This window comes from Megascapheus bottae, chromosome 3 (assembly GCF_031878675.1).
Source record: "Megascapheus bottae isolate mThoBot1 chromosome 3, mThoBot2.hap1, whole genome shotgun sequence".
Taxonomy (NCBI): Eukaryota; Metazoa; Chordata; class Mammalia; order Rodentia; family Geomyidae; genus Megascapheus; species Megascapheus bottae.
In genome coordinates this window covers 42,354,457-42,379,273 of record NC_143511.1, presented here as the reverse complement: position 1 = coordinate 42,379,273, position 24,817 = coordinate 42,354,457, and the positions used below count along the sequence as shown (strand labels likewise).

The window sequence follows — 24,817 nt, the reverse complement described above, 5'->3', positions numbered from 1 at the left end:
TGTTCCATGTGCTGCTGAGAAAAATGTATATTGTGTTGTTACTGGGTGGAATAATCTGCAGGTGTCTGTTAGATCTAGTTGGTCTATATAGTTGTTCAATTCTAAGGTTTCTCTGTTGATTTTTTGGCTTGTGGATCTGTTCAAAGGTGAGAGTGGTGTGTTAAAGTCACCAACAATCACTGTGTTTCGATCTATGTATGGTTTCAGTGTAAGTAAAGTTTGCTTGATGAAGTTCGGAGCTCCAGGATTTGGTGTGTAGATATTTAGAATGGTTATGTCCTCCTGGAGGAAAGATCCCTTTAGTAGTATGGCAGTTCCTCAAAAGACTAAACATAGAGCTCCCCTATGACCCAGCAATTCCACTACTTGGCATTTACCCAATCATCCAGAAACAAAGACATACTAAATCCACCAGCACAGCAATGTTTATTGCAGCACTATTTACCATAGCAAAGATATGGAACCAACCTAGATGTCCCTCAGTTGATGAGTGGATCAACAAGATATGGTATTTGTACACAATGGAATTCTATGCTGTTGTCAGAAAGAATGACATTGCCCCATTTGTTGGGAAATGGAAAGACTTGGAAAGATCATATTAAGTGAAGTAAGCCAGACTCAAAGGAACTTAGGCTCAATGGTTTCCCTCATTTGTCATAATCAGTAGAAACCTTGGGCTCTCCTAGCAGACATTTGCAATAGAGCAAAACCTTGCTACAAAAGGCCATATAGTAGGATGCTGAGTGAAAGGATCTCTAGGATATAGAAACATAAGCCATATAATGAATGATTGATTGTTGTTCTTAAGGTACTATGTTATCTCTCATCTCTTTTGCTGTCCCTTGGTTATCTCATATTGTTACAGTATCTCACTTTGTTACCTGATATATCGGATATATTTGTATTTGGTTAATTGAAATTGGATAGGGAACTGGGGAAAACAAGATGAGGGGTGGGGGTGGGGGGAGGGAAATGGGGACCAAGACATGTGAAAGGGTATCAATGTATGGAAATTAATGCACCATCTATCTGGCAAATATCATGTAACCCTTCTATTAATTACAATAAAATATATATAAAAAATAAATCTCTTCATTGAAAATGCTTGTATGCTTTTGATACATATTTTAATGGAAGTCACAAGCAAGGAAAATATGTGAGGGGGAAATTTAAAAAAACTATGTGAAAGGCCAAGTGTGTGGCCTAGTGTTAGAGAGCTTGTCTGGCATGCACAAAGCCCTGGGTTTGATTCCTCAGGTACCACATACACAGAAAAATCAGAAGTAGTGCTGTAGCTTAAGAGGTAGACCTCTAGTTTTGAGAAAGCACAAGAACAATGCCCAGGCCTTGAGTTCAAGGCCCAGGATTGGAAGAAAAAACATCTATGTGAAAGGAAAACATGATACTAATTTCTTCTGCAAAAATTAAAAGAATAGTCTTTTGTAATAATATATTTAATAGATATTTTGAAACAGCCTATCTTTGAAGAGATGGATACTCTTTCAAAGTGTATAGATTTTAGGAAAATAGAGATTTGGCAGTAGCCTTAAAATTTCAGAAATTCATGTCATTGAGGGCATGATACGAGGAAGAACTAAAGGAAATGTACAAAGCAAATGTGAAGACTCCTAATATTATTGTCCATACTGCTTTATTTCTCACCATGACACTCTACTTGGTCAGATGATCAAATAGATTTAGTACTTTTGTTATACAAGCTGTGGAGCTGATTTTATGAACTTGTGGCCATTGAAATGTATTTCTAATAAGTTCATGCCGTGCCTCCTGCATACAAGCATGTGTGCCCTTGATTATCTTTGGCACACTGACTTGTCTATGATCATAGAAGCAGATATTGCAAGAAAACTGGCAGAAGATACTAGGTCTGGAGACCAAGTTTTGGTCCTCTCTAGTACTTTGTTCTTTTAAAAAATAAGTTGATATTTTAATTTTCAATGATCTTTGCATTTAGTTGTTTTTATGGTAAATTATTGAAACAAAACATCACAATACATTATGTATAACTTGATATTCTACCATGAATTCAACCATATATTCATTTTAATTGGAAAGTTACTATGTCAGAATTCTACAGACATCACCTTATTATAGATAAAAATAAATTTCCTCTCAAGGGATGTTATGCTTAATGGACTAATTATAAGCATTATTCCATGTCATATTGTGCATATTCTAGGTTAATAACATTATTGAACTTTACCCAGTCAAGTAACAATTATCTACATTTTAAAATTTAATTCATTACTTATCCTTTTTTTAATTAATGAAGCTAAAATATTTAAGAATACTCATTGTCAGTAAGAATAAGAACTTTCCCAAAAATGAAGAGGAAGCACTATTCTCCTTCTACAATTGGATTACACAGAAATAATCTATGCAAATAAAAACCAATACTTAAACATTCCATCAAAAAAACTGTCCCTCACTTGTCTATATTAACATATTTTATGTGTAATTACCAATAATGTGGATATACAGCCAGATATAGAACTAAAAAAATAAACTTTGGGATACTCTAGAGACAAAAGAATAGTCAGAAAACTATACCCTGGCTTTATGAAGTTCTGATTTCTGAGACTTTATTTGTTTTTATTAACTTCTTTTATTATATGCTGATAAATCATAGTAATATATCTTTATCATCTCTCCTGTCTGTCTGTCTGTCTGTCTGTCTGTCTGTCTGTCTATCTGTTCTATTTAAATCTATAGGGGGTTGAAAGAAGAACCTTGTGTTTTCTATGCTTTCCTCACAACTCTACCCTCCTTTTTGTGTTGGCTATTTTCAAAGTTCAGTCCTACTTTATTTCTTCTAGCATGGCACGGGCTGATGTCTACCCACTGGTGCTGGTCTGAATCTCTTATGATGACAAGTTAGCACCACCATACCCATTGTCCTTTGAGATGGAGACTAGCAAACTGTCTCTACTTCCCCAGGCTAGCTAGAAATTGCAGTCCCTCAGTTCACAGTAGCTAGGATTACAGACATCACCCACAGTATCCAGTCCTTAAGGTATTTTAATACAAGGGAAATGATTCAAACTAAGAGAGCCATCATTGCAAATAATTAGAGACGTCATATGTGATGTCTATGTACAAAATGGTCAGATTTTATCTTCCTAAATATTTTTTTGGTGGGTTAAGGGGGCTTGAACTCTGGCCTGGGTGCTGTCCCTGAGCTCTTCAGCTCAAGGCTACAGCGCTACTACTTGAGCCACAGCACCACTTGCCATTTTCTAGTGGTTAATTGGACATAAAAGTCTTACATTCTTTAGTGCCCTGGAAGGCATTGAACCGAGATCCTCGAATCTCAGCCTCCTGAATCTCTAGGATTACAGGAATGAGCCACAATGCCCGGCTCTTCTCAAATAGTTTTATGTTGCTTGATTTAATGGTGTAAGTTATGTGATATAGTTGTTATGCTGTAAATTTCTACTGTACTACAGATTTTAGCGGATTGGACCTAATTTGTGTTTCTGTTCAGATGATAAGGAGTGAGAGGTAACAATAATGTATACTCAGCTCACAGATTACACCACAGAGGTAACCCCATCATTGGCTTGTGGTAGGACCCTTATCAGCTGCGTGTCAAGGTCTGGTGAGGAGTGTGTCCAAGTAGGGAGGATAGCTATTGTTAGATTAAGAGACATTCTTCGGAGGAGTGTGTCACTCATTCATCTTATGGTCGCCTAGGGCAGAAAAGGAAATCCCATTAGAAACTAGTAATATCAAGGATAAATTCCTTTGCATGATGCTAACATAACTTATAAATATCCTTTTAGCTGTTCTTTTTACAGAAATCTGTTGTTCAAATATAGGCTATATTGTATTGGTTCTCATCACCATTTGACAACTCTCTTAAAATAATCCATCTCTTCATCTTCTTACTTTTCTGTACATACTAGAAATGTATTTGAAATTTGCACCTCATGCATTATTTTGATCCTATTCCTACAGCAGTTTTTTGTATATCTTCAGAAGAGATTGTTTTTTTTCCTTCCTTCCTTCCTTCCTTCCTTCCTTCCTTCCTTCCTTCCTTCCTTTTCTTCCTTCTTTCCTTTTTTTTCTTTTTCTTTTTTTTGAACTCTGTGCCTGGGCACTGTTCCTAAGCTCTTTAGCTTAAGGCTAGCACTCCCACCACTTTGAGCCACAGCATCACTTCCAGTTTTCTGGTGGTTAATTGAAGACAAGAGTCTCACATATTTTCGTGCCTCAGTTGGCTTTGAACCTCAGTCCTAACATCTTGGTCTCTTGAGTAGCTAGGATTACAGGTGTAAGTCTGTAATATAAGAGTGTATTTTTTATTTTCAGTTTCTGTATAATGCTTATGATACCTCTTTGAACAGAAGAGTACAATGCTAAATGAACTGGACCTCTCCTCATATGTGGCTCACACACGATTAACTGTTAACAGCCTACCTTTGCTCACATGTTGGGTCCAATGTAGATCCTAAATATTCTTAAGTACCCACAAAAGAGAAAAAAATTACCCTTGAGGCAACTTTTTCACTACATATTTTATCTACAGCATTCTTCGTTTTGGTTTACCTTTTCACATGAAATATATATATGTGACAGAGGCTAATTCATTGATCAGTTCAGTTTTATAATTGTTACTTGATGAACCAAAAACAGGGAAGTAGGAAGGGAAAGTCAACGTCTACTTTCAAGCACCAGGGTTTGTTTAAGACATAAAATTGATTCCTGAGTTTGCTTTGTTATCAAGCTATTATTAAATATATTGAAATTATATTCCTCTATTGCTTTTAGAATAGGGAAATTTGATTTGTGAATGTAAATCTAGTGTCTCAATACTGTTGTTCTGTTCTCCAATTTATGTGAGATTAACCAGATCAAATAGCACTCATTCCACATTTTGTTAATGTCTCTTCTCTCCATTTCTTATTTATATTTTATTATAATAATATATTACATTTAAGAAAGATCTATTCTCAATAGACACTAATGCTTTCTTTTCACAGCTATAGTGAAAGTGTTGTCCTTTTACTGAAAGTAAATGACAAGTAACCACTAGAATCAATAATTAATTTTAAGCATGGATATCCAAATATTTAATGAAGAAGATACTAAATCCCTAGGATTATTTAGTAAATTTCTCAGGGTTTTTTTATTCCCTTGTTCTCCCCTAAAGTCTCAAGCTACGTTGTTATAACTCATCTGAATTTCTTACCCTCTGAATCATTCTTCTAGCATAATTTCTTGCCATATTTCCTCCTACAAAGTTAGAAGATCTCAAATTGATAGTATTGTGTATTTTGCCTTTTGATGTATTCTTTGTCAACTAGCACTCTACCACTAGGCCAAACTCCTGGCCCCTCCTTTTTATTTTTTCAGAGTAATCTTCAACAACTCTTGGATTGAAGGACATGCATATCGAAGTGAATCAGAATCAGATATAAACCAAATGTTGTATTTTCCCTAATTGCGTTACTACATGTCTTGAAATGATACCAAAAAAAGTGAGTTTGCTCTGAGTAATCAGTTTTAAAATAAAAGTGAAAGATGGTGTTAAAAAAAAAGACACTTGGGGCTAATATTTTGGCCTAGTGGTAAGTGCTTGCCTAACATATGCAAAGACCTAGGTTCGATTCCTTGGTACCACATACATAGACAAAAAAAAAACAAAACAGAATGGTGCTATGGTTCGTGTGGTAGAGCGTTAGCTTTGAGAAAGCCCACAGATATTGCTCAGGCCCTGAGCTCAAGCCCAGGCCTGGACAGAAAAAAATACATACAACAAAAACCATCAAAATAGTATCTACAAATACAGTTTATATTCTGTAACAACTGTTCCCTACAACTGATGCATAACATGTAGATGTCAACCCTTGAATCTTGTCAATCTTGCTTCATCTCTTCTGGTTCCGTCCCAGCCAACCAAGTGCCAAGTATATAAAATAATGGATGCTGTTTCCCCTTTCTAAAGATGCTACATGATTCCATCTCCAGCAAGGATGCCTATTCTGTTAGACTGAAAGGCACATTGTAGTAAACATTTTTCCACTTCCAAAAGCAGAGCAAAACTCTCTCTCTAATCCTTCCAGAGTGTCTTGAACATAACTTTAATAAAGCAGTTGAAACAGAACATTGTACTTTTTAATGTTTGTATTTCACATTAGAGTCTCTTGAAATAAAGGAATTTGATGCACATTTGAGAACAGTATATAGGGCCTAGCAAGTGTCTAAAAATATTTGCAAAGTTAAGACAGTATAGTTTATAACTGTATCTAAAAATAAAGCCAAATACAGGATTTTAAATTTTTCACATTTTTATTTAAAAATAGATTTGTTTTCATTGTATATTCTGCTCAATTTTTTAAAGATCTAGGACCATGTGACAACCTGTGTGTACAATGACTCAGTAAAACAAGACGAATCAGTATTAAGTATATAGGACTAAATGGCTGTAAACATTAACTCATTTAGTCCTAATTACAACCTTCTGATACATAGTATAATTTTACTTTTGTCTTACAGAAGGGAAAAATATTGGGAATAATTTTCATAACTCATCTATTACATGACAATTGATATACTGTATTCATATGAATAGTTTGTGTTAATGCCAGGAAATTAACCCAAACAGATAACCATAATGGGATGGGCTTTTGGAGGAATGGGAAAATATTTCCAAAATGTACCCATCTTAATGTATTGATTGGCACTGTGTGGAAATCTATCTCATATGTAGCAAAAACACAACAAAGTTACTACATTTTTTTTCTACAAATGCCATAGAAAACCACCTTAGTAAAATCTCACTTTCAGCATCTTCTGCTCCCTAGGTTTCCTCTTATTAATGAGGAGAAGAGATAAGGAGAGAAAAAGGCATGTATTTCCTGAACTCAAGGGAACTGATGCAGGCAGCTTCCTTTCAAATCACTGGAGTTTAACAAGTTGTAGACAAAAAAAATGACAGCTTCCTCAGTCAGAACACCAATGCTGGTTTAGGAAGGAGTCTTTCCAACATGTTCTCATGTGGGAGGGAGACACAAAACTAGAGACTGACAGAAGCAAGCAAGGTAAAGTATAGAAAGGTCAGGAGATAGTTGGAGAAGTCATCCTCATATTCTTTCTGGGAAAGTGTCATTAACAATATCAGAAACACAATCATTATAATAAATAGGATATGCACTAAGTTAAATGGAAATCAGTACAAATAATAAAGCATAATACTACGATTCTGATTTAATGAATTTAGTTAGCACATAGTACCTTCTGACTGATCTCATTATCTTAAAGCCCTCGTAGAGATACTTGGCCATTAATCAGTATCTTATTCATAGATAATAAAAATAGGCTTAAGTATTTTATTTGCTCAAGATTAAATATCCAGCTACTAATGGAAATTGAAGTAGAAGGTTTATCCTACATCTTAGTTCTTAAGGAAACTTAAGTTTCCACTGGGCTAAATTTTCTCAAATCTCAAATCCATTGGAGTTTCTAATAAGTACAAGCAGCATATTCTCTAAAGTGTGGCTTAAACAACTTGGACCAGAAAAATATAGCTATCACATGAATCTATTTTAACCCACAGAGAGCATAAGCACAATGGTGAGGTTAGCTAATTCTGAAATGATCTCATGTGCAAATTCTTCATGTCACTTTGTTCTTGGGAGTCTTGCATGCTGGCAGTTGTTTTTCCAGGACTGCAGAAAATTCCAGGGTCCTTCAGGCCGCCAATTAACACAGTCATGTTGTTGCCTCTGGCTCTGCTATTTTCAGTGCCACTCCATCATCCGTCCATTTATCTAGCACTCTTAGGCAGAATTTTATACCTGACAGATTTTTCTATTGATGAAAGATAGCAAACTCTTGGTTACTACTGGGAAAAAAGACTGATTTTTCCCCCTAGCTTGTTTAAAATGAAACCTCAGAATTTTTCTAGGTCAAATGCAACATCTACTAAGATGTGCCTTTAATGAGTTTATAGTTTGTATTTTACTGAGCTACTTACATTTTAAAAATACATTGGTAGTTTTAAGGCTTCAGTAAATCCTGGCAGGGTTGTGGATTGTAAATGTCTATACATAGAAAAGGAAATGGCAGTATCAGGGAGTTAATTTTTAGACAACCACTCAGTTATAAGGTAGCACCAATTTGAACTCAAGACATTTCTTGTTTCTATACTATAGGTTCTTTTAGTAGTTTTTGAATCATTTATGCACACTCCTACTTTCAGAAGGCTTTAAAGATTATATAAATACTTGATATTTGATTCACTGACTCCAAACACCATTAGTTTGTCAGATATACATTCAATCTATAATTCGACTTAGGCTAATATTTACTCATTATTCAAATAGTCTGGTGTGACTTTAATTCAAGTTATAAAGCTAAAAGTTTTAAATTCCTATGTACCTCTAGTAGTAATATATATATGCATATAATCCTTGAATAATTAAAGTTATAACAAGGCATAAATTCTTAATTAAAAATGCAATTAGTATTAAGAATGGGAACTATAACCTAGATCATGGTTCATCTTTTATTTAACATTTGGAAATATAAAGTTTTAAATCATAACTGTAGAAATTTCATTAATCTCACCCACAATCTGCATTAGCTTCCCATAGTAAAAAGCCTAGTTTATATATTTTTTAATGAAATACATTTTTTAATTCTTTCTGTTATGTAATATAATTGGAATTAGAACAATAGAGCACTAGTATTGTGAAACTGACTAGCTTCAATGAATAGATAAGAATATGTTGAAATTAGCTCATCAATGGCTTGTATATAAATGATTTCTAGAGTGCTTGGACACCTGAAAATGGTTCTTTTGTTTTTTAAGTCCTTATAATATTCTCTCTGAAAGTACTAATATTTTTCAACAATCCCTTTCATTATAGATAAGGCAAAGCTCACACCATTTTATTACAGAATAGTAAATGCCATAACAGAATTGTGAAATGGGAATTAGAGAAATTCCAAATTAATGCAAGTGAGCAATTATAACAAGAGCAAAAATAACTCTAGCCTATGGTTAATTTCCTTTCTGAATTCAGAGCTTCAGACTGTATGGCATTATGGCTGTTATGATTCCTTTGCAGATATCATACAAGTAGTAATAATAAGTGAAGACCTCTTTTAATATCCCCATGACTATGCAAATATAACATAATGAAAGTTAAGCATTTCTTACAGTGTATGCATAGTACAGTGGCCTGAACACAGGTTTGAGATTCAAGTGATCACAACACTAAGTCCTTAAGTTAGAGGTTATTCAAAGAATCTTTTTGAACCTTGGTGCTCTCATCAAGGAAACCTTGAATATTAATATAATAAAAAGCAAAGAAATAGTAATGCCAATATTTGGAGTTTAAGGACTAGCCAAAAACACAAATGCAAAATCTAAGTTATCACAGTGTGATTCCAATAGAAAGTTTCAGTCTGCACAATGGCCTGTGAGTAATATGAATCAGTCAAATAAGATAAATCCAAAATGATTTAAAGCCAATTCTACTATTAAATAAGTGCAGTGTAAGACAGAAGCATGAATCCTGGATTATTTTTTTCTTTTTCTTTCATAAAGGACTACATGATCACTAATCACTGGATAAACTGCACAGATTTCCACTTCCTCATCTACCAAGGAAACTCAATATTAAGTAAAGACAGATTCTACCATTGCCTTGAATCGATCACAAGAACAAAAAGTTGGAGTATTATTAGTTTGGTTACTTCAGAAATTATTTTTGAGTAGATTTTTCTACTCAGAACAATAGTAATTTAGTAATGTATATACATTACTAAATAGCCTGGAAGCCCAGGCAGTATGTCATTATTACCATCCTGAAAATAGATTTTCTTTTGTCCAGGATGCCTTAGTCAGTCTATGCTTTTAACACCTGTAATTGACTTTATGGTGCCTCCCAAAATGATGGAAGATAATCTGCTTGATTTAAACTATATTGGATATATATATATATATATATATATGTATATCACCTAGGTGATTAACATCCTCTATAAGGATCTTCCACAGCAGTAGTTCAGGTAATAGTTGAAACTGAGTACTATGCTCTAAACAAGTGTCAACTTGATTATCCTGTTTCCAGCATCCATATAAACCAAATACCTTCCCTCCTTTCTCAGTGCAATCATTGTATTGATGTTTGTTCCTTACTTTCTAGCAATGACTTCTTTCATCATTATTTTACAATTTTACTACCTAGGTATATAGCCTTTGATACCAGGATTTGGGGGTGGCTCTTTTAGAAATGAAGGTGGATGAAATAGAACAACATGAGGCCAGGATGGTTCCTTTCACTTAATGTTATGTTTGTAGGATTCAAAATACAACTAGGGATTTTAAATTTACCATATTACAATAGGCTTAATATTGATGCAGATTATTCTGTTCTTTCTTTCTTGTACTTGTTCAGTTTGCTTGATTTTTGTTATTCAGCTTTGTCCCATGTTAATTTGGAATTTGCTATACCATGGAAGCTTGGATTATTAAATGCTGGTTGGATCTTTAAGCCCTTTGCAGATACATATGAAAATTTGCAGTGCTTTAACTGGCCAAGATCAGTTGACCATTATTTGAAACATTTTCTGTTTATTTATTTTTTTAAATAGATTCCAAGATGAGCATTCATCAGTGGGACTTCCATTAAAGAAAGATTTCTAGAAAGGAAATAGATTAAAATAAAGTATACAAAACAAGACATGAGAAAGGGTATCATGTTTGTGAAATAATGCACTTTTTATCTGGTGAATATAATGTAACCCTTCTATTATTTACAATAAAAATATATGAAACAAACAAGAGAGATAGAAAGAGTGATAATATCTTACACTAGAGATTGGGGTCAAGCAATGATTTAGTTTTTCATTGCTCATAGACTGAGGAGCTATGTTTTATGTCCTTATTACTAAATAAATGATTTCAACAGAAATATTGTTAAACTGCAATAATACTTTCTTTTCTTTTTCTTTTTTTTTTGCCAGTCCTGGGCTTGAGCTTAGGGCCTGAGCACTGTCCTTGAACTTTCTCAAGGCTTGAGCTCTACCACTTGAGCCTCAACGTCACTTCTGGCTTTTTTTTGTATGTATGTGGTACCAAGGAATCAAACCCTCCGTGCATGCTCAGTAAACACTATATCACTAGGCCAATAATATTTTCTTATATTTTGTTTAGTTTATTTTGAGAGAGGATATGTTATGCAGAGCAGACTGGCCTCCAGCTCATGATCTTACTGTCTCAGCCACACAAGTACTGGGTTATAGTAGAATATCACCATGCCTGGCTAATTACCATGCATTTTTATAAATGTTATGTATAGTATGTCTTTTATATGCTTTTATCATTATAAAATGCCCTTTATAATTTCTGTATAGACAACCAACAAATTCTGATCCATATTAAATTTAGCTACAAAGGCTGTGTAGTAGTATAGGTACAGGAATTTATTAGCCCACAGCTTCAGGTAACCAACAAAAGACTATTTTACATGCTTGAATTCCTGTGGAAACTTTGACATTAATCCTATCATAGCTAAGTTTGCTACAGACCAAGGTGACTTGCTTACAAGTGAATTTTACACTGTTAATACAAGTCAATCCAAAAGCAACTATTTTTCCTTATGGGCTTTTCTCCTTTCCTAAAGATTCTTGGCTTTGTTTATATCACTTGTCACCATTAGCCAATGTTAACTACTCATTCTTTCTTTTCCTGCATTTTGTTGTTGTTCGCATTAGAAAATTACTAGCTCTCTAATAGAAAATTTTACATCAGCAATCTAACACTGCTACTAATGGTGATGGAAATCTACCTTAGTATTTGTACTTCTTCAGGATAGCTTGTACAGTGGTTAAATAAATCCTTGTACTTGAAAGATTATTTTAAGTCTCAAAAGTTTGGTTTTAACACTAACAATAATTTTTCTGTTAATGTTTATTTAGTCTAGCACTGAATCCTTTCTAATATTTTGTAACTTTTGTTAGTTTTGCAGTAAATAATTTTCTCATTTAGTTTCAGCATATGTGTGCATGAGTGAATTATGTCTATTGATAATAACACACAACTTGATCACTTTTTATGAATCCATTGCCTAAATCTCTGTCTTATGTTTGAAATTACAAATTTATTTACAATAATATCATTATTGGTAAAATAGGATTTATGTTTGTTCTCTTGCCAATTTTATGTCTTATTTCATTTATATTTTTCTTTCCCTCCTTTACTGCATTATTTTATGTTATATGGATAGTGTTTATCAATTTAATTGCTTCATTTCTTTCACTACTACTTTATTACTATATTCCTTTTTTTGTCATTTAGGGATCATTTACTCAGAATCCAGGCACTTTCCTTGAGGTCTTTTGCTCAAGGTTAGTGTTCTATCATGTTGAACCACAGCTCCATTTCCTTAAAATTGTTTTTCTGAATACTTTGAAATTACAGTTAACAGTGTCCCTAAAAGTAATATCAACAAGGTACAAACAAGAAGAGAGTAGCATGAGGCCTTTCCATAGAAAATGACCAGAACAAAAAATAATTACATTTCAGTCAGAACAATGCAAGAACACTGAAGAGCAGCAAGGAAATGATTGACAGAGAAAGGAGATAGTGGCAACATAGAGAAGACAAACATTCTCCAAGATCTTCCCTCCCTCATTCCCCTAATTGGGTTCAGCTCAGAGCCAAAGTCTTCTACCTTGCAAGAAAATGGTAAGCATGAAGATCCCTGGGCCTCCATTACCATCACAGCCTTCTGTGTGCATTGATGGAGAACAAGTAGCCACTGCATCATTCTGTTCCTCAGTCTCAATATTTACTTTGCCATGATTAGTTGCATCATAGTAAACCATTCCCGAGGAACAGCTTCCTACCCTACCTGTGATAATTCATCTGACAACCTGACTCCAATAAAAGATGCCTAGGGTATAGTGAAGCACACACTTCAAGATGTGTCTACAAGTGTATTTTCAGAGGGCTCTGCCTTAATGAATGATTTAGTCCATGGATGGATTCACAACTTAAATAGATGATTGGAAGGCGATGGTGATATAGTAGAGTTAGGTAAAAAGGGTTCAACAGTCCAAAGTATCCACAGAAGAGGTGCAAAGCTGTATCCAAATTCCTTTTGCCAAATAGCTTGCTCAAATATTGTCCTGAGATAATGATTAGCAACAGTTAAAAGTAGTTCTTAGTACAGTGATTAAATATTTTAGCAGTCTTTCCAACAGGGATTTTAAGTTAACATATAGGTTAACCAGAGGCTTCATAGATATCTCCTTATATGGAATAGGTTTCACATACAAACCTTTGCTCAAATATTCATATTTGTTCTGAGTGCACCCTATTGGGTTAACCACTACCTGTTCATCAGTTCTTGGAAAAGGCCTCAAGTGTTCATGAATCTCTAGCATTCCGTACATACCCCTTGCACAATAAGTAAACTGTTCAGATCCATTTAACCAGCCTCTGTCCTTAGTCTGATGTATTGACAGCTTCATCAAGCTTGCTGAATTCAGTTTCCTTTGAGGTTGTACTATTGCATTGTATTTGAACAGCTTCAATAAAGTATAGTTTTGGTTCAATAAAGCTTGTTATGTTACAAACTTCCATGTTACCCCAGTCTCTGACATTTTCATATTCCCAGTGTCAGGGGAAATGACACTGGGAATATGAATATGAGTAATATGGGACTTTCTTGAAGAAATACAATCCACCAAGAGACCTGTCCCCAGATCCCTTTTGGGTGTGGCTTTGTCCTACTTCCTATCTGCCATGAGGTGAAGAAAGTCCCTATCAAACAATCCAGTTATCTGTTCTTTGTTCTGCCCATATGTTTGGGGATAAGCACCATGTATTGAAGCCCAGGAAATCATCAGAAAAATCAATGTGTCTCTCTTATATTTTCTATGGCATGTTTTTTTTTTTCCTGATCAAGCTGCAAATTTTCTTTTTTACACAGGGGTTTATATGCCTCTTCAGAGGCAGGAGGGGTTGGGGTACAGGAACCGCTCGGGGTGGGGGGTCCAGTAGTAGGATGTTTGCTCCTGCTCCAGGTAGAGGCCAGGTGGTAGGATGTTTGCATATCAACGCAAGCAGGCATGTGTTGCTTAGTGACCTAATTACAAGATGCAGGCACATTCTTACACTAAGAATTCAGGGAGGGGAAGAATGTCTCTGACATCTCCTCCTTTCATCTTAAAAGAAGTGAGGGGCTAGGATTTAGGCAATATCTTAATTATGGTAGGCATTAATCTGAGAGGGGAGACAGAGGCCCTGATCCCTAGAAAGGAGGTCATGTTGAGCAAGAAGCAAGACAAACTGGCTGATATGTCTGTCTTTCTGCTGAGGCCAAGCATCTTTTTGCGGGGGAAGGGTTTTAATAGATACCAACTTCCATGCTATCAGGCGTGTCCCACAGAAGACCCTGAGACTGATGGCCGTTTAGACCATCTCCTTGCAGTCTTACCTGCACCTCATGCAGATGCCTATATCTGTCAACTGCAGGTGTGTATCCCTCGGGTGGGAACTACGGTTCCTCTGGGGGCCCCATAGTCCTCATACCCATTTAGCATCTCCCACATCTAGGCTGTTCAGCACTGGATAGAAAATTCACCCATCCAGAGTCACCATAATGGCTGCAACCACCTAGGGGACTTTGAGTTTAACACAGAATGTCCCATCACCAAGAGTTTTTAGTTCCAGTCCTCTCAGAAAACAGCTGTGCAGTGGTGGTGGAATCAGGCAGGGCAGAATATGTGGCAGCAGCTTCATCTCTCAGGGACTCTAATGGAATGTCACATCTCCTGCTGGATTGCCTGCAAGTTTCTGCACAGCAAACTGGTTAAAGAAGCAAACTGGTTAAAGAAGCTTAACCTAAGGCCTGACTTCGGTGAATGCTCCCAATGATTCCCTGGTCCCATTATCTAAAGGGGATTGATGGGCGGCGATTCAGCTTCTGTAACTTCTTCAAGCTGACTCAGGGGGGTTGTCTCTGTACTTGACCAGGGACCTTAAAACGTTTAGCCTATTTTAAGAAAGGGTTGCCAGGATTAGCTATCAGGAACAATGATTTGCTCCAAACTAGAGATCATATTCAACATTTAACAACTGCACAAACCTTCTTTGGCTACAAAAGTTTAGCTTACTTAGCACCCATTTGCAAACGCATTTTCCTGATTGTCTGGGGAACTTAATCCCTGCAACTCTAATTATGCTTCAGTTGCCAGATCCAAACAGATCAATAGGGACACAAGCCTCAGATCCACAAACTTTCGTGAATTTGCTAGTTAGGACTTTAAACTACCCACTATCACAGATGATTGACAAGTTCCTGCCCAGTTATGAGAGGCATAGGCATTAGTGAGGCATGCTTACAAACTATTCTATGACCTCCCGGCTCTGATTAATATTGAATGGCCAAGCACGAGTGACTCTAGGATCTGACACCATCTCTGCCATCCAAGCAGAGGCTTTCTGCATCTGGATGCTTCATTGCTTTCATCCCAATAGTGTCTCTCCACACAGGATGAACATCCCATTGGCATTTCACTTTGTTGGTTGCTGGACTTGAACTCGGGGCCTGGGCACTGTCCCTCAGCTCTCCAGCTCAAGGCTAGCACTCTGCTACTTTGAGCTCCAAAGTAACTCTGCCTCAATAGCAGTCTGCTGCCAGATTAAACACCACAGTCTCACAGGGACTTTGCTTTGCCTGGGTTGGCTCGAAACTGCAGCTCTCAGATCAATGGGTCCTACAAAAGGCCACGTTACTCCAGTTAGAGCAACAAGGTGGTCAACACAGAAATAGTCTCTAAGCATGATCTTACCTAGAACTTGGTGAGGACCAAAATTACATCTGAATGAGGATCTGCTATCCTTTTCCATGGCCCAGCTGGAAATTGCTATAAGGAGACTTACAAGAGCAGGCTAAATAGCAATTAAGCAATCATTTCGGTAGTCCTAATTTTCCTTTTTACTCTTTCTTCAAACAAACATTTAAGATAATTTTCAAATATTGTTTAGAAACCCATTTCCAATGTTCTTAAAAACTTTTACTGATATTTGCTTAAACAATTAACACTTTAGCCTTTATTTGTATTTGAAAAACCTTTAAGGGCCCAAGAAACTCCCTCCCTTTGCCTCCAGGCCACCTTTTAGAAGAGGCAGTTTTTTTTTTTTTCTGTGCAGTTTAGGTTACTGCCTAGAACTCCAATAATAGGTTAAACTCCAATATGTTTTTCCTTAATGCAAGAACTACAATCATCAGTGAACCAAAAGTCTAAGTCTGGACTTAGTTTCCTTCTTTTTCTAAAATACACCCAATTGTGAAGTAGTGTGAAACCAAATCATAAGGAGATAAACCTTTAAACATTCACATTATCCACATTTTATCATCAGATTTCCAGTGTCAGTCTGCAAGAAAAGACAGATAGGCAAAGTTTCTGACAAATTCACATTTAAATCTCTAATACATGTCTCCAAACTTTAACTTAAGGTAATAAATTCCAAATTCCCTAATACCTCTGTGAACAGGATACAATGTTTACAATGTAAACAGCTGTATTCATTGCAATACCAGATTTTTAAAATGCAGATTTCAGGATCTTTAGAAAAATGCTTTTTACCAGTTTCTTTTTAAAACAATGCAATAAGCCTTGAGACATAGGAAACATTTAAACCTAATACTTTCCTTGAAGTTTAAACTTAGAATTACCCAATTGCCTTTGTGTTTAGGTATAAATTTATCCATTGTTTTACATAGTATGCTGACAATTTAACCTTGAACAATGTTCACTCATACCCATTCACACACACACATTCATACGCAAAGATCTTAAAGTGTGCAAAATTAATATCAGCCATTCATTTTCTGGAAATTTTAGTATCACGAGGGTTTGTTTTTTTTTTTTTTGATAAAGCTTATTCTTGGAGGTGACAACCAGGTTTTTAAAACAATGCTTAACAAAGCGACTAGCTGAAATTTATTTTTTCAGAGCTAGTTCCTGATATTAGACATATTACCACAATACCTTTTACAGATGAAAGTTTGGTGGCAGTCTTAAACTTAGGAGCACTAAGACTGAAGTTTGTGTTCTGCCACCAACTGTCTCCAGACTGTCAGTTCAGTAGGTTGTAGGAAAAAGGAAACTCAGAAGGGGGGTCAAGGTGTCCCTTGACCACCTAGGCCTTAGAGAGCATGCTGCATCCAGCCTTCTTTTCTCTCTGTTTTAGGCCCACAGTGCACTTTCTTAAAAACAAAACAAAACACAGACATGGGGTCGGCTGATACCTCCGGAGGCCTTTGCTTTTCACCTGGGCATCTTTTACAAAAAAAGTTGTTAAAGGAAAACCACTGTTTCTAGAAAAAAAGCAATCTTTTATCTCAATAGCATAAATATACAAATTATTAGGAATTGATGAAAGACTTGGGAGCCCTGGTTGAGTGGCTCTCATGGGCATGTTTACTGTAGGGAGAAACCTGTATTTGAAACTTGTATTCGCCTGATCCTTATTAATTTTAGTAGCTCCAATTGTTTTTCCCACCAATAGGCCACTGCTCCCCATGCGATTAGACTGTGGCCTCTAGAATTGGGGAGCAGTTCTGTGCCAATTTTTTTCATAACTAATGCAGTCATCATAGAATATCACAACATCCATTTCTTGTCTCTCCCTAGAGATTATAGGGCAGGTCCTCTTTAAGAGACGCCTCTGGATGGCTCTGGCCAGGACAAGGGGCTTGCCAATTGCTAAGATGCTGCTAGGCCAGCTACACCCAGGAGCTGGGGCCTGCACCAGTTTCTAGGAGCTGGGAACTTAAGGCCTGAGAGGCAGGCGATTGTAGCTCCTCAGGGACAGGGTGTGGAGGCAGTCCTGCTGTAAGCTTGTGGGGGGAGGAGAGGTCAGAGTCTCCTCGCAGAATATCATTGAGGGGCAAAAAGATATTATTAGGCAATTTTAAATAATGCCTGAGCCATTGAATATCTAAGGGTATGGAGGCAGTCAACACGAAATTGACTTTATCAGGAGCTATCTGCAAGCCAAGGCTAAGAAAGGCTTTAGAAAGTAGATCTGGCCTATCCTGAGCCGCCAACAAAATATCATGAGGGTGTAGGGGAATTGTAAAAAAGGTAATCTTTAAGATCAATAATAATTTTATCCACATAAAAGCAATTCCTTGTCAAACACATTTGGTAAAGACTATTTACAGTGTACATGGCCAAGCATGCACTATGCTGCATTTTCAACCAGAAAATGTTCCTTATTTGACCACAATTGCAATAATTACACAAAAATTCTTATAGAAACATGAATCTTCTTAATAAACAATCTCCAACTCTTTGCCATTTAACCTCATTAATCGTTCCCTCCTTGGGGAGCCAAGGACATAATTCTTCTAGGTAATCGAAAAATGCCTTTAAGTCTTTCTTTTTAACCCAAGTTCCTTGTGTCTTGAGAGCCTATGAACATTTCCTGTGACGATGATGCCTGTCCCATGGTCAGTCACTTACCTTTCGCCGTCTCCACTCTCAGCGTTGACCAAGATGTCTCGGGCTGGCCACTCCGAGCTGGCCACACAATCACTTGGATCAAAGTTTTCCTGGAAGACAACGTTCCTCAGCCTCGCAGGCACTCAAGCCACACATTGGGCACCATTTGTCCCGTCCAGCGGGACGTCAACTAGGGCCAAGAACCTAGAGGGAGGAATGAAAGGGACAGGAGACATGAAGAAGGCAGCAAGACAAGCGTCCTGATCAAGCTGCCTCTATGCCATGTTTTACCACAGCTATGCAAAAGTAATTGACATGCTGATACCAAATATAGTCTATGTTCATATTTGACTACTTGGAGTCTTGGGCAAAAGGAGAAGCTACACCTGAACTGGATCAGTGTTATCCATTATTCTACTCTCCTTAGAACTGGAGCTTTGGTCCCTAGGAATGGCCAACCCCCCTCTGTGATCTAACCCTTAGTGATGAGCAGCCAGACACAGAATACAGGAGAGACCAGGACCATCAGCATAGTGTGTACTGCCGTACCTTTATCAACTAAACAACTGTGTTCTGCACCACATGGAGCATAAGCACCAGGACAAGTTACATTGTTTGAAGTTCACATGACACTCTGCCCCACTGGAACCTTAGAGACTGTCCTGGCACAGTCTCAGTGCTGGGGCTATCATGGTATCCTGGCAGGCCAGGGAAACATCTGTAGTTGAGCTTCATTGCTTTATTGTTACAAAGAACTTCAGGAGTCTCTGCCCTACTTAGTGGGTATTATCAAGTCAAGTAAGATGTGTGCTGCTAGGGAAACTCCATCCTTTGGGACATGAACTATTGTAATAGAATTCCTCATACCCTATCTGATAAGCCCCACCTATACTTCTCCATTACTGATTCTCTGTGCCTACTAAGCTCATCCTCTCATTGTTGAGATATCACAACTTCTCACAGTTTTATGGTCTAAAGTCATCACTACTTAGATTCCTTCCTGAAACTAGGTGACTCTAGAATACAGATTATATTTGAGCCCTCTATGCCTGGAGATTTTGAATACTATCTCTGTCCTGAAGGTTTGCCGGTCATAAGTTCTGGTGAACCTAGAGAATAGTACCTAAGAGGAATAATTTGTCCATCTGAATCTCTTTTTTAAGCGGAATCTAAAAACCAAGTGACATTTACGTATGTGGGAACCACAAAAGTGATTACCAATGGTACAGGAAATCGGAAAATATAAGTCAAAGATGGAAAAGGAGTAGATTGAACACAACTAGGAACAACATCATCAATTCTATATGTAGAACAAGTTCAAAACAAGAATTTTGTTTGTTAAAGTTGTGTTCTACATGAAACTTTTAAGCTGTTCTTTCCAGTTTTAACAAAAATAATGAGGTGATAGTTGTTAGGTCCAACTGGAAGAAATGACTTCTTCCCTTGACTCTCTCCCCCTGCACCCTGAAAATCCCCGCCCAGCACCTGTAACCCTGGCAACTGGCATCCCTGGGGGCAGTGGGAGGTCCTCACTGAGGTATTTCCCCATCTGCTGAGATCACATCCACTTCCCCTGTGTCTATACCCCTCCCTCTATATAATCTCTCACTTCCTGCCATAAACTCTCTTGCTCACCCAACTCCATCTTGGGCTGCAGGAGTCTGCTCTTTCCTCACTCAATAAACCCTTTTCTCCTGAACTGCATGGAGTTTCCTTTCAGCAGACCTTACATTTGGTGCCTAACTAGGATGGGGGAGAGAGTCAAGAGTTGCTGGATCCCCTGCATTCATTTCTCGAAGGTTCAATCCGCCTTCTGCCTCCTCTCCTTCAAACCAGAAAGGGGAAACTCCACTCCTGGACCTCTGCCTTTCCAATGGAGGTGCATTCCCTACAATGTTTCCTGTCTGTACCTGGTGAGTGATTCCTGCCTGCAGGCCTTTTTTCTGTCTCCTTTTACCCAATCCTGCCTAGGGCTCTTTCCCTGTGTCTAGTTTAAGACCCTCCCACTCCCCCAATCTGTTCTGGTGAAATTGGATTCCCGCGCCCCCCCCCCATACACTCTCTTTCCTACTCAACATCTTTATTGACTCTACCCAATGATGTCCTCAGTGACTATACACCTTGCCAGTCTCACTGACTCTGCCCCATGTTCAATGACCCCACTCCCTGATGGCTTCACTGGCTCCACCCCCACTCACACTGACTCCACCCCTCCCTGGTGTCCTCACCAACAGCCCCCCCCCCCATATCCTCACTAACTCTTCCTCTACCTTCTCACTGACAATCCCCCCATCCTCACCAGACTTCACTTCCTCTTAGTGGTTCTTATTATAATTGAGTCTCATCAGTCTCACCCAAGCTGCAGCCAGGACACCCCTTTGGGATGTCTTACACTCTTTAGATGTTCTTCTACTCAGAGACTCCATACAGCCAATCTGGCTCATCTTTTATTGCAATCGTGTCTGGCCAAAGTACAGGCTAGACAATTGGTCTCAATGGCCCCAAAATGCGACTTTGGATTATAATATTCTCAGGAATTTAGACAGCTTCTGCCAACGCAATGGTAAATGGCCAGAGGTTCTATATGTTCAGGCTTTCTTCACTCTCCATGCTTGCCCTTCTCTCTACTAATCTTGCTCAACTTTCCCTATCCTACTGGCACAGGGGCAGCCTGTCCCTGCCAAATCACCTAAGAGCCTGGAGCCTCTTCCTAAACCTAAAGTGCCTGATCAACATTGAAGACTCTGCTCCTCATCCCCAAGCTGAACCTTTCCTTCCTTGTCCTCCCCCTTCATCTTCTTTTTCCTTACCTCCCAAAGTTCAGACACAATCCTTCACTGGTGGCTCACAGCCTCCAGCAGCCCCCTTATTTCCTCTGAGAAAGGTGGCAGGGGCAGACAGAGTTTTTTGTGCACAGGCCCCCTTTTCAATGACCCATCTTTCCCAGATTGAGAAGCGACTGGGATCTTACTCCCAAGACCCTAATAATTATACCAAAGAGTTTAAATACCTTGTTCAGACATATGACCTCACCTGGCATGGCTTATATACAGTCCTGTCCTCTACTTTACCTCTGAAGAAAAGGAAAGGGTTTGGGTTGCAGCCCAGGCACATGCTGGTGAAACCCACTGCCTAGACAATACTTTCCCAGTAGGGGCAACAGCTGTGCCCAGGGAAGAGCCCAAATGGGGTTATGAAATAATGCCCCTGGAAGGGTTAGCAGAAATAGGATGGTAACCTGCCTGGTAGCTGGCCTCCAGAAGGCAGCCCATCATGCAGTCAACTATGATAAACTAAAGGAGGTTACCAAGAGACCCACTGAAAACCCAGCTGAATTTCTTGATCGCCTTACAGTGGCACTCCAGTGTTATACTAAGCTGGACCTGGAGTCAAAAGAAGGTATAGTGGTCCTTAATAGCCATTTCATTTCCCAATCAGCTCCCGATATTAAAAAAAAAAAAAAGTTGAAAAAGGCTAAGGATATCCCTCAAACCCCCCAAGGAGATCTGTTGAGCATGGCCTTTAAGGTTTTTTAACAACCGAAAGGAACAGAAAAAAGCTGATAAGGCTGCCTATAATAGGAAAAATTGCCAGCTCCTGGCTGCTGCCCTTCGGGCTCCTCAAAGAAGAAGCACCCAATACACACCACCCAGAACATGCTTCAAGTGTGGCAAGGAAAGCCACTGGGCAAGAGCTTGCCCTACTCTTCAACCACCATCTGGACACTGCCAAAGTGTGGAAAGACAGGACACTGGGGAATCGACTATCCCTCCTCGTGTCTACAAGGTGGGCCATTCCCTCCCATACCCCACACACATGGGGAGGAGCCCAACTTATCCAAGATACTCAGCTTGGCAAGGGAAGTGTTATGGTGCCCAGGGCTGCTGGATCCCACAAGCATCACAATGGAGGAGCCCAGGGTACGTCTCCAGGTCATAGGCAAGCTACTTGCATCCTTTCTTTTGGATGTGGGAACCAGTTATTTGTTGTTACCTGAGTATTCCAGCCTGTCTTTTCCCTCCCAGATCACAGTGGTGGTAGATGGCCTTCTTACTTGCTCTGCAACTACCCATGTAGAATAGATAACTTTCCTTTTTTACATTCCTTTCTAATCTTACCCCATGGTCCCATATCCAAGGCTCATTCAGCTCTTTCTACCCCAATTTCGCCTGAAGATTGAGTCTTTCTTAAGACCCTTAATCTGTCTGGTTTACATCCTAAGTGGACTGGCCCTCATCAGGTCCTGCTAACTGCTCCCACTCCAGTTTAGCTCAATGGACAGCCACAGTGGTTTCTTCTGTCAAGAGTGAAAAAGGCTCCTGCTCTTGCCCCTTCTATGACTCCAAGGGGTCTCACATCCGTGAAGAAGATGGCACCCCTGCCTCTTAAGACTTCTTTTGAATTTCATCCAAGGACGCGTTCACTACCATGGAACTGTTACTGCTCCTTCTGGACAGCATCCCCACCTTCTACCCTCAATGTCGACACCCCTTGTCAGCAAGAAGTAGCCAGAAAGAGTCGGCACCCCTTTACAACTATCAGAAGGCAGGAATGTTAAGTCCAACTGGAAGAACTGACTTCTTCCCTTGGCTCTCTCCACCTGCACCCTGGAAATCCCCTCCCAGCATCTGTAACCCTGGTAACTGGCATGCCTGGGGGCAGTGGGAGGTCCCCACTGAGGTACTTCCCCATCCTCTGAGATCACATCCACTTCCCCTGTGGCTATGCCCCTCCCCCTATATAATCTCTCTCTTCCCACGCTAAGCTCTCTTGCTCACCAACTCCATCTTGGGCGGCAGGAGTCTGCTCTTTCCTCATGCAATAAACCCTCTTCTCCTGAACTGAGTGGAGTTTCCTTTCAGCAGACCTTACAATAGGTATATAAATATGTGTACTCTATGCTAGAAATGAACTTTGCAACTTGGAAGGGAAAGAAGTAGGGAGAAAGTGGGAGAAAATGAAGGCGGGGGTGACACTGTTCATAAAGAAATTTACTCATTACTTTACTCATGCAACTGTAACCCATCTATACATCACCGTTTTACAATAACATTTTGTTTTTTTTTACTATAGTAATATTTTTACTCCGTAGATGTATACCATAATATCTTGTTTTATATCTCAAATATACATAAAATGATTTATTTTTAAATAAAATTTACCTGAGTAGAAACTAACTAGGATTAGTAAGAGTTTCATATCAATAGCATACAAGTATTTTCTCTATATAGCTTCCTTTTTCATTATCCATCAAATTACATAATACTTCATATATTAATCTTTTTTATATTTAAGCCCATTGCTAAGTCCTGTTTTATTGTTTAAGCAATTTTTTTCTTTATACTAGGTGATAAAAATGTTACAATAAATTAGAAATTTTTTTCTTATAAATTTTAGTTCCTGTCAAATCTCATTAGACACGACAAAACTATCTTCAATATCTTGTGATGATAGGTCTTTTCATTAGAAATACCTTTTATGCTTCTTAAGCAATAAATAGTGAAAGCTCACTTGCATGTTTATCTTTGCTATGTAATATTATAATAGTAAATGCGAACAGGAAAAACTGATGAACACATACTGATTTTTAGCATCATTCCTTAGAAACTTGATAATCATCTCCTTATTTCTCTATTTTTTCATCTTGATTATTCAGTTTTCCCCATGTTCTACTTTTAACCTATTCTATTCTCTGATATTGATTATGTACTATACCCTCACAGCTATGCCAAGATTTTTCTATATACGGGTAATTGTATTTATGTACTTACCACTTGCCTTTTCATAGATTTCCTAAGTTGAACATTATGTTTTATTCAGGCATTTGTTTTAATGACTACCTAATACTTTCTTCCTGACCAATCTGGATCATACATGTGACCATATTCCTAATGAAAGGTAAAACATTTTCATTCCTCTTATATTGTAGAGTTACTTACTTTTACCAGCTGAATACAGTACTATATTACTCTGAATATTACTTAATTCTCCTATAATATGTCTTCAGAAACATAGGAAGGATTAAATAAAGAGTGAAGTTTGACATATCTTCACTGTGTAATTACAACACTGTTTTTACTAAAATCAGGGCATGGAGCATTTTGGAAGCCTATTGCCAATCACTTGAAATGACTGGACCATGAAGTGGTCATAAAGGTTCAGAAAGAACATTGCTTTCAAATTGAATCTGTCATCTAGATCTATTTGTAGCAATAAAATGTATACTGAAGGATATTTCTCCTCCCAGTGATTTCTGTATTGGCCATTAGATGTTGTTATACATATGCTTTATATTCCTATATAAGTTGAACAGCAGTTTCCTCAA

The 24,817-nt window shown here is 38.0% G+C and overlaps 1 long non-coding RNA gene across 1 annotated transcript; it reads right to left on the bottom strand.

Annotated features, from left to right (window-relative positions):
* Positions 1–7,630: 7,630 nt before the first annotated feature.
* LOC150065400 (uncharacterized) lies at positions 7,631–18,864 on the bottom strand. Its single transcript, XR_016534765.1, has 4 exons — positions 18,818–18,864; positions 18,514–18,696; positions 7,997–8,063; positions 7,631–7,830 (listed from the first exon to the last, which is right to left on the bottom strand). It is a non-coding gene; the product is annotated as an uncharacterized LOC150065400 (long non-coding RNA).
* Between the last annotated feature and the right edge of the window lie 5,953 nt (positions 18,865–24,817).